The sequence below is a fragment of the Trachemys scripta genome, chromosome 6 (assembly GCF_013100865.1).
Source record: "Trachemys scripta elegans isolate TJP31775 chromosome 6, CAS_Tse_1.0, whole genome shotgun sequence".
NCBI lineage: Eukaryota > Metazoa > Chordata > Testudines > Emydidae > Trachemys > Trachemys scripta.
The window spans coordinates 74,273,164-74,290,531 of record NC_048303.1 but is presented as its reverse complement, the minus strand read 5'-3'; positions in this window follow the sequence as shown (position 1 = coordinate 74,290,531).

Sequence of the window (17,368 nt, the reverse complement as noted above, 5' to 3'; positions counted from 1 at the left end):
GAATAACTTCCATCCCTGCAGAGGTCTCTTATCTTAATGACTTTGCTAAAGAAGTTGTCTTGTCAAATATAGTCAAAAGCGTTTGCCTTATATGAATAATTTACAAATGGAAGCAATTTGGCAACAGTCTGACTCGAGATAAAGAAGGCCCTGAGTATGGCAGAAGCATGCAAGTGTAGAACAAATATATAGTTACCAAATATTGAAGAATTTTGACTGTCATTCTGTAATGTTAAATTTCTCTGAGTGCATCCTCTCATATCCAGGGCTGCAGAGGCTTTAAAACTAGTGGGCAACTTGATTAGGGTATGTGCTGTTTTCTTCCACAGCCCCATGTAATGTAAATACCATCCAGCACTGGTCCAAACAAAAATGAATTGTTTTGCACAGATGGATACAGACTGTACAGATAAGATACATCTCACTCTATGCTGGCTTTCTGACTCTCACATTCTCACATGCTGCTTCTGTCAAGTTCTTTCATTCTTGAGCTGTCTCACAGTGACTGTCTCTCAGAGATGGGCGACCAGGGGAAGGGAAGGGACATGAGAACTGATGAATCCAGGATGGAGAGGAAAAGAAAGGTGGGATGTGGGAATCTGGTGGTGGGAAGAAAGATGTGGGGAATTCAGGGAAGCAGAAGGAAAGATGAGGGGATTTTGGCAGGGATGGAAGGAAAGAGATTGGGGAACTGTGAAGGAGGAAGAATTGGGAAGTAAGAAGAGGAGCAGATGGGAACTTGCAAATGAATCCTGCTCTCACTGGAACCAATGGCAAAACTCTCTTTGATTTAAATGAGAATATGATTCATCTTGGGGAGAATCAAGAGTGGGCAGAAAATGGGAGGAAACAGAAAGAGTTGAAAAAACAGACTATAATAAAAAAGATGAGGGAAAAATAAAGATATGTCCACTATATAATGCTACAGCAATACAGCTGAGGTGCTGCAACTACGCCACTGTAGGGTAGACACTTGCTACAGTGTCAGGAAAGGTTTTTCTATCACTGGAGTAAATCCACCCCTCAAGAAGCAGTAGCTTAGTGAACGGAAGAATTCTTCTGTCAACCTAGCAGTGTCTACACTGGGCTTAGGGTGGCTTAGGATGTGTGAATTTGTCTAGTTGTAAACAGGTCTATGAAAAAAAGCATGGAGATAAGAAATGAATGATGGAAATAGAAAGAAAAGGGGTCAGAAAAAGCAAGGTGGGAAAAACTTTTTTGGGGGGGTGGGAGTAAGAAGAGAAAAAGTGTGTTTGTGCATTGATGGAAGAGAAGATAAGGATAAATACTAGAACTGCACAAATGGCGAAAACATATTAACAAATGTTCATTGAACCAAAATTTTATCTGATCATGTTCATAACATATTTTGTTCATTTTCCATTGTCTGTTTTTTATTTTGCATGAATGCTTGGGGAGGAAAAAGAGTAACTAGCTAAAGACACAACAACTAACAAACATTTTATTTAAGTACATCAGAATGAAGAAAACTCCAGAGATCTTGGAGTCATTGTGGATAGATCTCTTAAAACATCTGATCAATATGCAGTGGCAGCAGAGGTGAAAGTGGGCCAGTACGGGCCAAATCCAGTGTACCGGTAAGAAGTGGCCGCCGGTACCTGCCCATATGCAGCCGACGTTAAAGCCCTGCCACGGCAGTGCTTTAACGTCGCCGTCCCTTTTGTCCCCCCACGGCCACTGACGTGTAGACACCCTACCAGCAGAGCCACTGATGGGGGTGGGGTGGGCAAAAGGGGCAACTGTCCCGGGGCCCAGAGATTTAAAAGGTCCCGGGGCTCAAAGCCGCCACCGCTGTTGCTACTGTGGCAGTGGCTGGAGCCCCGGGACCTTTAAATTGCCATTGGAGCCCTGGGCGGCACGGGCCGGGCAGTGTGGAAGGGCTGGCTGGGGGAGGCTAACCCTCAGCCCCGCCCCTTCTGCCCGAAGCCCCGGCCATTCTGGGGGCCCGGAGTCAGGTCCCCATACTGGTAAGTAATTTATCTTACTTTCACCCCTGAGTGGCAGTCAAAAAAAGCTAATAGAATGTTAGGAATCATTAGAAAAGGAATAGATAATAGTAGTATTTTCATTCCTTGAATACTGCATAATGTTCTGATCGCCCCATCTAAAAAAAGATATATTAGAATTGGGAAAAGTACACAGAAGGGCAACAAAAATGATCAGCGTTATGGAACAGCTTCCATATGAAGAGAGATTAAAAAGACTGGGACTGCTCAGCTTAGAAAAGAGATGACTAAGGGCGGATATCATAGAGGTTTATAAAATCATGTATGATGTGGAGAAAGTGAATAGGAAAGTATTATTTATCATGTCATATTAAACAAAAACCTAAGGTCACCCAATGAAATTAATAGGCAGCAGGTATAAAACAAACAAAAGGAAATACTTCTTCATATAACGCACAGTCAACCTAAAAACTCATTGCCAGAGCATATTCCGAAGGCTAAAAGTATAACTGGGTTCAAAAAGAACTAGATACATTTATAGAGGATAGGTCCATTAATGGCTATTAGCCAAGATAGTCAGGGACACAACCTCATGCTCTGGGCATCCCTAGTTCTCCTACTGCCAGAATCTGGGACTGGAGAACAGGGGATGAATCACTCAAAATTGACCTGTTCTGTTTATTCCCTCAGAAGAATCTGGCACCGGCCACTGTTGGAAGATGGAATACTGGGCTAGATGGACCATTGGTCTCACCCAATATGTCTTTTTATGTTCTTATGAGCTGCTTTTAATTGTGCAAATATGATATTCATAGGCAAATAAGCATATCTGCAAGTGAACAAGTATATTCACATATGAATGAATATACTGATGCTGGAAGTGCTTACCTGGCCAGCCTGTATTTACACACACATTTACTCATTGGGAATGTGACAAGAGAAAATGGAAAGTAAAGTCTGCTAGACAACCAATAAATCAGGCTTACATCTTCCTCTCCCTCTCAGTCTATAAGGAATCCAGCTATTTTAAAATCTGGGAACCTAGCCAAATCTAAAGCTCTTTCCAAAAGAGGACAGGAAAAGATTTCAAATCCCTTAACATTTTCTTTGCCTGCTTATCCCTTTATATCACTCTCTTTTAACTGTTCCCCATCCTCTACCTGAGAGATACAAAGCACTAGTGAATTCTTCAGGCACTGCTCCTATTTCAAAAGATTAAGTGATCCACAGACACCATGTCACATGAATAAGGTGACCAATCACACTGACCAAAAATCAAACACTTGAAGGAGCCCATGAAAACCCATGGGCCCAAATATATATAAAAAAATATTTGTCAACCAGTTATGAAAAATGGATACATTCATAAAAATCCTGGTATGTTCACAGATAATATTGTCAACAGGAAAAGGGCCATGGTAAAACTTTCAAAAGGGCCCAAGTAATTTGGGAACCTAAGTCCTATTTTCAAAAGTGACTCAGGCACTTGAGGTTCTGGCTGGATTCCTGAGTTGAGATGAGGAGAAATAAGGGACCTGATCATGTAGGATCTATGGGCTGGCAATAAAAATGTGTTATATTTTGCGGGGGGGGGGGGGGGGTTAATATGAGGTTGTTTTTGTTTTTGAAATGCTTAGCTTTACTATGTGATGACTTAGGCCCAATTCTGCAAGCTGCCCTGTGTGGTCAACTCTCTGTGCCCACCCAGAGTCTGATTGATTCAAGTGATGCAGCCCAGGAGCACAAAGGGTCACCAACATGAGCAGTTTGCAGAATTGGGGCTATAATAACCACATGAACATTCTCCTTTGCAGGGGAGCCCTGGAGCAATTTTTATGGTGGGGGTGCTGAGGGCCATTGAACCAGACTGTAAACACTGTACATGATGGAAACCATTTCAAGCCAGAGGGTGTGCCATCACCCTCCACATCCCTAGTTCCAGTACCTATGTTCCTTTGTTCTCTAAACCCCACAGAACTACCACCTGGCTCTTCAAGAAAGGATCACTTAATCTTGCTAGGAAATGTGTTTTAGCCATTGCAATGTCATAAACATGACATTGTCACTAGAGCTGATGAGAAATTCTCTGATGAAACTCTGTTTCATCAGAAAATGCAGATGCCTTGAAAGAGAAATGTTTAGTGAGAAAGGCTCAGATCTAATGAATTTTCATTGAGGTATAGGCAGGTCTCCAATGGAACCATGTCTGCCAGGTACTTTCCATCAGAAACCTGCTTGGTTCCTTGACAGCTTGCGCCTGGCGGACTGCTGGGTCCATGGCTCTAGGACAGCCCTTATGTTTTCAGATTATATTAGAAGGTCACTGAAGGTTTTCTGAAATAATCTGAGTTGATCAAAGAGACAATTTATTGATTGTACATTTTGTTTAAATTCTGGGCCTAGTTTAAAGTAGTTTTTGTGTATCAGATGTATTAATCCTGTGACAAACAGAAGGGGTAAATACTTTCCATGTGGTTTTGTTTTATAATAATTACAATGTGAGAAATAATGTTAAGAAATAAGCTATTTACTCAAAGTAGCAAGGATGAACTGAAATAATTCATTTTAAAAAGTGAAATCAGCTTGTTCATGCCAAAGCAAATAGTTATTTGTAAGTTTTAAAACTGTGATTTGATCCTCTATGAAGAGTAAATTTTAAAATATAAAGGGGAAATAAGATGTAGATGAGAGCAAAAAGCATGAGAGGTTGGCTGTCATGCTCAGATGCCTAATTGTTAATGAAAATAAACTAGTAACTAGCCTCTAATAAGTTTTTGTAAGAGTAGAAATTAGTCAGAGCTTGAACACTTACACTTACCATTCACCAGCTATAGTCAAATGCTAGTGGGAGTAATTCTCTGCACTATTGTAATTCCCTTACTCTAAGTACAAATATTCTTGCAGAGACTGGGCCCTGGTCTACACTACGAGTTTAGGTCAAATTTAGCAGCATTAGATCGATTTAACCCTGCACCCGTCCACACGACGAAGCCATTTTTGTCGACTTAAAGGGGTTTTAAAATCGATTGATGTACTCCTCCCTGATGAGGGGATTACCGCTGAAATCGACCCTGCTGGGGTGAATTTGGGATAGTGTGGAAGCAATTTTACGATATTGGCCTCCGGGAGCTATCCCAGAGTGCTCCACTTTGACCGCTCTGGACAGCACTCTCAACTCAGATGCACTGACCAGGTAGACAGGAAAAGCCCCGCAAACTTTTGAATTTCATTTCCTGTTTGGCCACTGTGGCAAGCTGATCAGCACAGGTAACCATGCAGAGCTCATCAGCAGAGGTGACCATGAAGTCCCAGAATCGCAAAAGAGCTCCAGCATGGACCGAACGGGAGGTACTGGATCTGATCGCTGTATGGGGAGAAGAATCCATGCAGGCAGAACTCCGTTCTAAAAGACGAAATTCCAAAACATTTGAAAAAATCTCCAAGGGCATGAAGGACAGAAGCTATAACAGGGACCTGCAGCAGTGCCATGTGAAACTTAAGGAGCTGAGGCAAGCCTACCAAAGAACAAGAGAGGCAAACGGCCGCTCCGGGTCAGAGCCCCAGACATGCCGCTTCTATGATGAGTTGCATGCCATTCTAAGGGATGCCCCTACAACTATCCCAGCCCTGTGCATGGACTCCGTCAATGGAATCTCACGCAACAGGGATGTGGATTTTGGGGACAAGGAAGATGATGAGGAGGAGGAGGTTGGAGATAGTGCACAGCAAGCAAGTGGAGAAACCGTTTTCCCCGACAGCCAGGAACTGTTTATCACCCTGGAGCCAGTACCCTCCCAACCCACCGAAGGCGGGCTCCCGGACCTAGAAGGTGGAGAAGGGACCTCTGGTGAGTGTACCTTTGTAAACATTGTATATGGTTTAAAAGCAAGCGTGTTTAATGATTAATTTGCCCTGAAGACTTGGGATGCATTTGCGGCCAGTACAGCTACTGGAAAAGTCTGTTAACGTGTATGGGGATGGAGCGTAAATCCTCTAGGGACATCTCCATGAAGCTCTCCTGGATGTACTCCCAAAGCCTTTGCAGAAGGTTTCTGGGGAGGGCAGCCTTATTCCGTCCTCCATTACCACGCCAGGCCAGTAGCACGTAGTCTGGAATCATTGCACAACAAAGCATGGCAGCGTATGGTCCCGGTGTTTGCTGGCATTCAAGCAACATCCGTTCTTTATCTCTCTGTGTTATCCTTAGGAGAGTGATATCATTCATGGTCACCTGGTTGAAAGACGGGAATTTTATTAAGGGGACATTCAGAGGTGGCCGTTCCTGCTGGGCTGTTTGCCTGTGGCTGAACAGAAATCATCCCCGCTATGCGCCACGCATGTTAACCCAAAAACCACAGCCCCTCCTTTTAAATGGCCAACCCAATAGGTGCTTGGTATGGGACATGAGGGCGCTGCTGTTTGAACCCATTCCCACATGTTATGAAGATTAAAGAAGCCAAAAGACTGTGGCTTACCGTGTCTGCCTGCAAGCCAAATTCTGCTGCCTGCCAGCCCTGCATGTGTAATCTCTCACACCAAACTGGCAGGCCCTCAATATAAGAGGCAAAAATGCGACCTTGTAAAGAAAGAACATGTGCTATGTAATGTTAACAGCTTGGTTCACCGTGAACAAGTCTACCCATTGTTTTCTAAAATGTGTCTTTTTAAATACTACTTTCCCTTTTTTTTCCTCCCGCAGCTGCAAATGTTTCAACATTCCCTGTATCATCTCCATCCCAGAGGCTAGCGAAGATTAGAAGGCGAAAAAAATGTACTCGCGATGAAATGTTCTCTGAGCTCATGCAGTCCTTCCACACTGAAAGAGCCCAGCAGAATGCATGGAGACAGACGATGTCAGAGTGCAGGAAAGCACAAAATGAATGCGAGGACAGGAGGGACGTGTGAGAGAACAGGTGGCAGGAGCAAGAGGAAGGGTGGTGGGATCAAGATGATAGGTGGTGTCAGTATGATGAAAGGAGGCAGGAAGCAATGCTCAGGCTACTGGAGGATCAAACTGATATTCTCCAGTGTATTGTTGAGGTGCAGGTCAGGCAGCAGGAGCACAGACTGCCGCTGCAGCCCCTGTGTAAGCAACCGGCCTCCTCCCCAAGTTCCATAGCCTCCTCACCCAGATGCCCACGAACGCGGTGGGGGGGCCTCCGGGCACCCAACCACTCCACCCCAGAGGACTGCCCATGCAACAGAAAACTGGCATTCAATAAATAAGTTTTGAAGTGCAGTGTGGCCTTGTCCTTCCCTCCTTCCCCACCCCACCCGGTGCTTCCCTCCTCCCCCATGCTGCCCGGGCTACCTTGTCAGTTATCCCCCTATTTGTGTGACGAATTAATAAAGAATGCATGAATTTGAAACAGCAATGACTTTATTGCCTCTGCATGCAATGATCAAAGGGGGGAGGGGAGGGTAGTATCAGATACTTGCTTATTCATCTTTAGAAAAATAAAGGACATTTAAGCAAAGCACTTCTTGAATTGAATAAAAGAGAGAAAGAGAGAGAGGGTGGCAAAAGAAAGCAGCCAATAATAACAAATAAAATAAAATAAAAATAAATAATATTTCTTTTTCTTGCTTAGAGAAAAAGAACTTGAATTTGTCCATCCAATACAATTTGTTCTAACGCTACAGTATTTACAAATATAATATATCAGCTCATTTGTTGGGCTTTGCATTATTGATGAGCCTTTTGTTAAATTAGGCCAGTGAAATTCTTACATAAAGGCATTTTGTAACATGAATAAATAGAAACCAAAATGAAAGGTTTCCGTGCTGATGACTTGTGACGGTTACATTAACCACATTTATTGTTGATTGTAGATTGCACTCGTTTAAGCCTTGCAATACAATATGGGCTTGGTTCTGCTCTCATGTTCATTGACTTTACACTGACGTAAAAGTTTTGACTTTGATGGAATTACTCCTGATTCACAGAAGCATAAGCAAGAGGAAACTCAGGCCATGAATGTCTTCCCCATATCTATAATTTGTCACAAAATAACAGCTGAAGAATATGAAGATCTCTAAAGGGCTGAAGGATATATTTGTAAGTTTTAATATCTTGACAGGAGAGGAGATTTTACTCTTCCTTAAGGCATTTGTTTGCAATATTGACACATAATCTCTGGAATGAATGATAAAATGACATTTACAAATTCTGACTTATAAATAGAGACATCTGGGAGAAATCTTCAGAAAATGTCTAAGACTGTTCCAACTGATAGCAATGCAAAAACTTCAATGGGGGTGGAGCAGGCCACACTTCAACATATTCCTTATCATGCAGGGCTGGCTACCAAATTTTCAGGGGATCCTAATGAGGTTTGTTTTCAGGCGAAGGGCTAAACTGCATCTCAACATCAGGTCACAATGTTGCTGTGTTTCTGGCTTTCCACCATATGTCTTGTGCCTGATACAACATGACAAATTGTCACATTGTAATGCTGGCCTCCAGGCTCCCAAGCCAGCTGGATCCCAGGACTGCACAACCCAGAGTTCTCAGGGCTTGCAGGATCCCTGCTTCAGATCCAAGAGTTGAGCCGCAGCTAGAGCTAGCCTTAGTGCTTCCAGACTCCTGGGTCCACATCAAGGAGCCTGGAAGCTCTGGCAAGGCAGGACTACCCTTGATCCATGGAGGTTTCACAGGCTGGTGAACCTGGTCCAACAACAGTCCACTGGCTAACCATGTCAAAATAATAGATTTGGGGTTCTTTTTATTTGCCTTCTGCTTTTTTGAGCCTTTAGGGTGCACTGGGGTCACATTTTGAAGCTTTCTCCACAGTCACAAGGGCTAGAAACTTACTTTCTTTTTAAGAATGAAGGCTGAAATTATCACATATTCACTTTACTCCAGGAGCTGGGGCTTTAAGGAAAACAATAATTATCATGAGACTCACGACAGCAGCATGGGAGTTGGCAAAATGGGACTGCAGCCAGCCTTGCACTGCCACCTGCAATATTAGCAACCACAGGGGCTCAAGGGATACAGGAAGGCCCCCTGACTAACATTCAAGGGTGAATTCTCAGGTCACCATCTGGCTTAAATATGGCTAACTATATTATCCCCATTTTTCAGCTGGGGGAAAGCAGCGACTTTCCCCAAATTCACATTGCAACTCAGTGGTATAGTCAAAACAAGGTTTCCCATGCTATAACCACCAGGCTACATGGTTTAATCTCCTTTTCACATCAAGAATGGAAAGAAAGCACAAGTATATTTCTGTAGATGTCTAAAACTATTGCTTAGGAAGACATTCAGATCTTTTCAAATTATCCAGGCTTAGCATCATTTATCTTTCACTGACATAACCAATATTATACTTCACTCCAGGAAAGCTTAAGATGTAGGGGTAAATTCTCTTCTGGTAAAACTCTATTGACTTCAGTGATCTTATATCTCAAGAAAATATGACCCACAATTTTTAGGAAAAAATGCAATGAAACAAGTCTTAGCTCTCCAGTACAAATCATATCTGGTCACTTTTTTCTATGTTCTTATAAATCTAAAGTGCTAATGATGGGGCCTCATGCAAAAAATAAAATTGGTTGCTTAAGAAATAACGCCAAGAGCAGAAACAGTAGCAAATTAAAATCCAAACCCGTTATATTTTTAAAACATTGTCTGTTAGGTCTGTTCTGAAAGCAAAGCCCACTCTGTACAGTCTTTGTATCTGGCTCTGGCTGGAAGCTAGAAATGTTTTTAAGAGTATCAGGGGGTCTCTCATAGGCCATGGATTCTTGAATCAAGAACAGGTGCAGTCACACCCACTCTACAAACAAAGATATTTTGTTTGAATAAGCACAGCACAGAAGAATGGGGTGTATTAATAGCTAAATAGTGTCTTTATTAACAGTAGAACAGCTGGCAGTTTTATATGACAGCACTCATTCCAATCCATTTTATCCAATTGCAAAACCATAAGCACACTACACCAGGGAACCAAAGGGACCACACACAAGCAATCAGCCATTCAACAGCGCTATAATTGCTTCACAGTTGGAAGTTTGTTCTACTCAGCCACTGTTATTCTTTTAGGCTGAATTGTTGGTGCACTGCTACTATCTAAAATCAAGGGCTGTTAATGCAGATAAGCTTGCTTAGAGAAACTTCTTTTGTTTTACAATTCCCCATGAGCAATTCCCGCTGCAGGAGCTTTTGCTGTGCCACTGAGGATCACAAATGCTTCAAGTGCTGGGTGCCAGAAGTGAACCTAAGACAGTTAGCTTCAGGATCTCTGTATCCCTAGCAAAGCAGTTACCCCGATGAGGTAAAAATAAACTCCCAAGTCATAAAGACCCTATTAGACCCTGCTTGAGAACCTTTCCTTAAGACTTCCTACTGAGCTAAAGAATAGCCTCTGTGAGTCTGTCTGAGATGTATAAATGCCTGCAACTATACTAGTAGCCTCTACCCAGCAGGGAATCTGTTCTAGAAGGAATTGGTTTCAGGGTATAATTAGGTTTCACAGATAGATGTAAGAGAGAGAGAGAGAGAGAAAGAGAGAGGAGCGAGAAGACCATTTGGGAGATGTGAGAATGTATAAAGAAATCATTGCCCAATCTATATTTTTTTTAAAAACCCAAAACAAGTATAATCAAGTATAAATCTAGTCTGTAATTTCAAATATTATTTTTGTTGAGTCTTTAATGTTTTAGTTGTTTGTGGTATAAAGCATCTCTAAAATGTTCTTCACACATTGTTTCTGCAATTCCCCCACTTCTCCAGTGTAATATTTATTTGATAGGTTTTCAAACTATCTTTTGGGGAGAACATTAAAAAGCTCTTGGCTGTAGTTAGCACAGCAAATTACAGACAGATACGAAATTATAAACTCTTTCTAATGCAGGGTGTTTTTCCTCCTCTGCTTTCTACCATCTTTTGGGATTATATGACTCAGAGGAATAATGCTTATTGTTCAAGGTTTACCATTCAGGAGTTTTCCCTCTAATTATATCTACAACAGCACTTCAGTACATTGTTGTGATTTCTTTGTTATTAATTGACATATGGCTCTAGGTAATAAAATAATGGGCTGTCCCAACTCATTATCTTGTTCTACAGCTTCAGGATGACTTTCAGGTTGTCCTTTTTTGCTCCATCTCTACTAGTGGCATCTTATGAATAAATGAACAGGTCGTATAGGCAAGACAATAGATTTGTATGAACTGAAGATCACTGTTAACACTCAGAGTAGACTCAGGAGAGTCTGGGAAATTCTGATTAGTAAGGAAAAGAACAATTTAAAAAAGTCACCATGCTCCTGAGCTGACAGAGGAAGTTTAATTAAAGTCAACAGAGAACTGGAAAGTGTTTGGGAAAGGGTTGGGGGAGTGGGCAATAATAATAATGCCAGAAACCCAGTTCCAGGAGAAAAGACCATTGTGAATCATGTTTTAAGAAAAGATGCACTTAAATCTGAGCCTGGAAAACACCATGTGAAAGTATAAACAGATAATTGTGCATGCAAAATAAATAGCACCTCACCCACCACAACATAGGACGGGAATTGTCTCTATTCTGTACAGTGCCCAACAATTCTGATTGGGGGCCTTTGTAAACAATATTTACTACTACTAGGATTACTGTTATAATAGGTGATGGCGCAAAATGGGTACTGAATTTGCATATATAGCTTCACCATGTGTACCCATTACCTATGAGCACCTTCACACTTCTCTTGTGTGTGTGCAGCTTTGGCATCTATTTTTGAGAAAGAAGGCTAAACAGAGAAGAATGAGGAAAAGAAATATTTTCCTACCTCTGGTGCAGGGTTTTTCCACCAGTGCATCCATTTTCTCAACCAACCTTAGCTGAAGCAATTGGCAAATGGACTATACTGCAGATGAACGGCAAGAGCAAACAGAAGGTTGTATTAGGTGCGCATGCGCGCGCACACACACACACACTTCAGTTTCTCTCTCTTTACACAAATCCCCCCCCCCAGTATTTCCTATTCCTTTTTCATATATTTTATTTGTTATGGTTGAAGAGGTTGGAGACCATATTGAAGAAAAAGTCCCCTGTGACAAAGCACGATAGAATTCTACAATAATGGCCCCAAAACATTATGGGCAAAATCATGGCCCTATTGAAGTTAATGGACATTTTGCCATTGACTTCAATGGGGCCAGGATTTCACCTACTGCTACTGTGGTGTTTTGGACCATTACTGATGAGTATTTGTGGATTTTTTTAAAAAAAAGGTCCTGTGTAAAATAAAGATATTAGCTAGCCAGATTTATTAAAGGGGAAGAAGAAGTGTTGCACAGAAGTAATTCCATTGCATCAATCCCAAGTCACTAGTCCCATTCTACCACTTGTCAAGAGCCTCACTGATCAAGTCAGGACCATTTCTGCCCTAGATTTTGGTGTCAGTATTCAATTTCCTTCTAACTCCTACAAATGAGCAATTGAGAAGTTGATTATATGGACTAGAATGCTCGTTGTTCCATCAATAACACCACAAGTGCCAAAACTAAAGAAAAATATATCTGACAGGTAGAGTTGAAATATCTGAAACATTTGGGTACTTACTAGTATCTCAAAAATTTCCATAAGGTAACTTAAATGATCCAACTGGTACCCTAAAACATGTGGCTACCGCTGAGGTTTAGTAATCAAAGAAGCCACCTGAAAAATTACTATGTGGTACTGTATTTCATCAAGCATTCTCTCATGTGAATTATTTACCACTGCCATAGCATGAAGGAGAAAAGAACCCCAGAATTAACAAAAGATAAAAAAGATAGTGAGCACTGAGAAGAAAGAGCTTGTTGTTTCTTAATTGAGTTGGAAAAAAAAAGAGACTCAACAATGATAATAGAAAAAGAACAGGAGTACTTGTGGCACCTTAGAGACTAACACATTTATTTGAGCATAAGCTTTTGTGGGCTACAAAAGTGTAGCCCAAGAAAGTGTAGCCCAAGAAAGCTTATGCTCAAATAAATTTGTTAGTCTCTAAGGTGCCACAAGTACTCCTGTTCTTTTTGCGGATACAGACTAACACGGCTGCTACTCTGAAACCAATGATAATGGACTACATCCTGCGAATATTGTTCTAGTGATCTAAATGTGACTTGAATAGCAGTATGGTAACTACACAATACACTTTGAGTATTCTGATACAATAGGTCATTCATGAGAATGTTTAAGGAATGCATAGATGTGTGTACAGTGTGGGTATAGAGCCACTATCTTTCTCTGCACATAATGTGCAGGCAAAATTGTTTGATGACAAGTTTCAAAATCATGCGGTGGACACTCTCTTCTTATTTCCATTCTTGTCTTCTGCTCTTGGTTTTCTAATAGTTCGCAGAGTAAAAGACAAGTTCAGTGAGCTTATGGTTGTTGAAAAGGAATCACTGCTGTTGGCAACCAGCAACTTATTGATGTGGATGCACTGCTTCTGGACGATGCCTAATAGCAGTGTGAGTTACAGACTTGTCACAGCTCCCATTTAAGTAACAAGATGGCTAATAGATATCATATCTCCTCATGAGGGATAAATAAGCCATACATTTCCAGCTTGCAAGAAAAATAAGATTTCACTTCAAGTTCTACTGTAGATTACAATTAGGGCTGTCCAAAAAACAAGAATATTTGATTAAAAATTTCAGATTTTGAAATTTGTTTCTGTTCCAACATGGAATGAAACCAAGATCCTTCAAAATTATTAACACACACTCAGTGGTTTGGGGACTCATGTGAGATCTAGGAGACCCAGGTTTAAGTCCTGCACGAATCAAGGAGAGCAAGGTCTTAAACCTGGGACATCCATATCCCTGATGAGGGCCCTAATCACTGGGCTATTGGCTATTCTGAGATCTCGCTTATATTTTAACCTGAAATCCCACCCTGTACTTGAGAAAAACCTTCATAATAAAATATAATCAAAACTAAGAAATAGTCACAACATTTTTGGTTTTGATGAATTGGCATTTTCCAACAAAAACATTTTGTTGAAAAGCTCCCAACCAGTTTTAATTAAAATCACATGGTTTCTATGTTATATACTAATTCATTTACATGAAATCTAGCTTGACCTAATAATTATTGAGAAGAAGTCAGTGCAAACTATTACTGTAGCTATGGAGGTGTTCAGAATAGATAGGAAAAATTCCAGAAGATAGATTTGAGATTTTGTGAGATACAGTAATTCCCACAATCAGATATAAGTGGTATGCTAACTAGATCAATAGCACCACTTTTTCTTTCCTTGCTTTACTTCTTATTGGGAAGGATGCGAGCTGTTTTAACACCCTCCACCTCCTTGAAAGTCTCAGTGATACATTCCTTTTCTTCATCTGGTATCTTTTTCTCTACTTCTTCAATCTCAAAAGCAAATCTGAATCATATTAGTGGCTTCATACAGTAAAACTAAATTGTCAATGCTTGTTGGGGCTGCTTGTGCTGCTATAAAAAACATGTATCCAGTTGCCACTACTAATGGTGTTATTCAGTAGTATGTCTGGTTCTTTCAGGTTGGCTACCACAAAAGACTTGGTTGATAGTACCTTGTGACTTTGACTAAAGCAGCTGCTGTAGAAGGATAATCTTGGTGTAACCCAGTTTCACGAAGTGAAATGAAGGCAGCTTGTAATGTGCCAGACTTGGACATGACAGAATTTGCAAACAATGGACGAGATTCTTCTTTTATTTACACCGGTGGTCATCCAGAATAACCCCATTTGACATCAATAATATATCAGAATGGTTTGTCTGAACGTATAATGGTGCGTCACATACGCAACCACGTAAATTGCTTTAGCAAGATATGTAGCCAAAAAAAACCCCAACATCCATAATCCACGAGTCAAAATATAAATACAGTAATAATAAACCTTTTTAAAATCTGAGTTGGAGATATTTTGACTTAAAAAAAAAAACATGTCACAGATCAAGTGACATCTCTCTTATAGTCAGAGAAGTAAAACAGCGACTGGAGAGATACTGTCAATTTGAGCCCACTTATTTACCCCCTTTTCCAACAAAAAGGAAGGAGAATTCTCTTGAGTTCAAAGTTACACAAATGCTTCTGATGTGTTTTAACTCACCTAAAAGGATCCAGGCTCTGTGTGGCAATAGTGGTAGAGCAGTATATCAGAGAGACAATTGGCCAGGCCCTTTCTGGGTAAGTTCCAGCCAGCATCACTCACTGAGATTCTGGAGGGAGCAGGGGAGGTTCAGATAAGAATAGGATTCATGTCTTTGATGGATGGTAAAGGCCAGCAGGGAAACTCTGCTGTTGGTGAAGACAGACAATTCTCCTTCAGAAAATCAGGGGGCTACCTGTCCATAAGGGATCATTCTGAGACCTTTGGTCAGGAAATTATCTCTTGGTATGGACAATCTGGTCAAACTACCCATTTCAAGCCTCCCTTTTTTGGAAATTTCTGCTGAAAGGGTTGTAGCTCTTACAATAGTTGGAATCATCAGATGTCCTCAACTTCAGTTAGTCTATTAAACAAACTATTTTCAGGCTTGGGTATGGTATAACTATTGTACTGCATTGTTTGATATTCTCCTGGCAAGAGATGAAGATCAGGTGCCCATACTGATTCTTCTGCCTCTATCAGTTGTTTTCAATACTGTTGATGAGATGTTAAGTCAATAGAGTTAGCCCAGGATGAATTTAGCCCACCACTTTGAGCACAATGAGGTCCAGACATACCTCTCTATTTGGGGTATTATTATTTTCAACTCTGTTGGCTTCCACGATCAGCAGTTGGAATTCAGATGGAGTAATTTTTTGGTTTGGGCAACAGAATTTTGTTGAACTGTGACTTCATCCTGGTGAACATCACAGGAAATATCAGGCACATTTGAGGAGTTTGTTGTTCCTGATTGGGAATCTTTGGTGAACAGCTCACTACACCACTACTCAAAAAGTTCATTTATTGCATATACTCTGGCCTTTACTGAAGGATGCTGTTATATCCCCCCAAACTCTAAAAAGTACTCATACAAAGAGGAAGCCAACTTCATGTTAAAAAAGGCACTGTTTAGAGAAAAGAAAGTGCATCTTTATAAGGCACATTGTTTTAAATTTGATTTATANCCTCTCTGATAGTCTAACAACATAAATATTAATTTAGCACATCAAGAAGAACATGCATTCTTCAGTGGAATGACTTGAAAAAAAAATCTGCTAAAAAAACAGATGGTATCAAACTTATCATCAGAATCTCATAGCAATATCCTTATGAAAGGGACACTTCTTCTGGGTCTTATTTTGCCTACCCTTTGCAGTCTTTTTGAGATTACCAGTTTAGAGAATAACCTTTTTGGTGACTTAAGATCTACCTGTCCCACTACGAGCAGCAAAGAGTCCTCTGGCACCTTATAGACTAACAGATGTATAGGAGCATGAGCTTTCGTGGGTGAATACCCACTTCTTCGGATGTGGGTGCTGCATCCAAAGAAGTGGGTATTCACCCACGAAAGCTCATGCTCCTATACATCTGTTAGTCTATAAGGTGCCAGAGGACTCTTTGCTGCTCGTAGTGGGACAGGTAGATCTTAAGTCACCAAAAAGGTTATTCTCTAAACTGGTAATCTCAAAAAGACTGCAAAGGGTAGGCAAAATAAGACCCAGAAGAAGTGTCCCTTTCATAAGGATATTGCTATGAGATTCTGATGATAAGTTTGATACCATCTGTTTTTTTAGCAGATTTTTTTTTCAAGTCATTCCACTGAAGAATGCATGTTCTTCTTGATGTGCTAAATTAATATTTATGTTGTTAGACTATCAGAGAGGCCACAGAAAAATATTAATATAAAAAGGTTATAATTATCTTTAAAATGGTGGCAGCAATTGAAATGTAAATCCTAGTGAGCTGGGAGAGATACTTGTTTGCATTGTGCCTAGGGCACTCGGCCCGACTGCCACAGCTGCAATTGATCATTTCAAATCAAAGGAAGCCGGAGATGTCTCGGGTGGCTCAACTGGAAAAATGTAAGCAGAGAAAGATGCTCTGTTCTGCAGGACTGTTATCAAAAAATGAGCTGGAATGTGTTTCAAATCTTTCCTCTGTTGAATTTGCAGCCCTTCAAAGCTTTGCCACAATAAATAAAGTTTTCAAAACACCTAGAATGTAAGAGACACATTTTAAAATTCCTCTGAACTAAGCGTTTTCTCCTTTGTCATTACTAGAAAACAGAAATATGAAACAAATGTGCATGCAGTGATTAAATATGAGGGATATGCAAACATTCAGAGGCCTCCATTTTTTATAGTGGGCCCACTTTTGAAAATAAAAAACATGACAATTATTCTGAGAGGAAAAGAGAGGGTGAGGGAGAATACAGGGTAAAAGATGAGAATTCTGGGTATTATTTCTGCATTGTAAGGTCTCTATGCTGCAGCAGGCAACCACTTGCAAGATGCGTT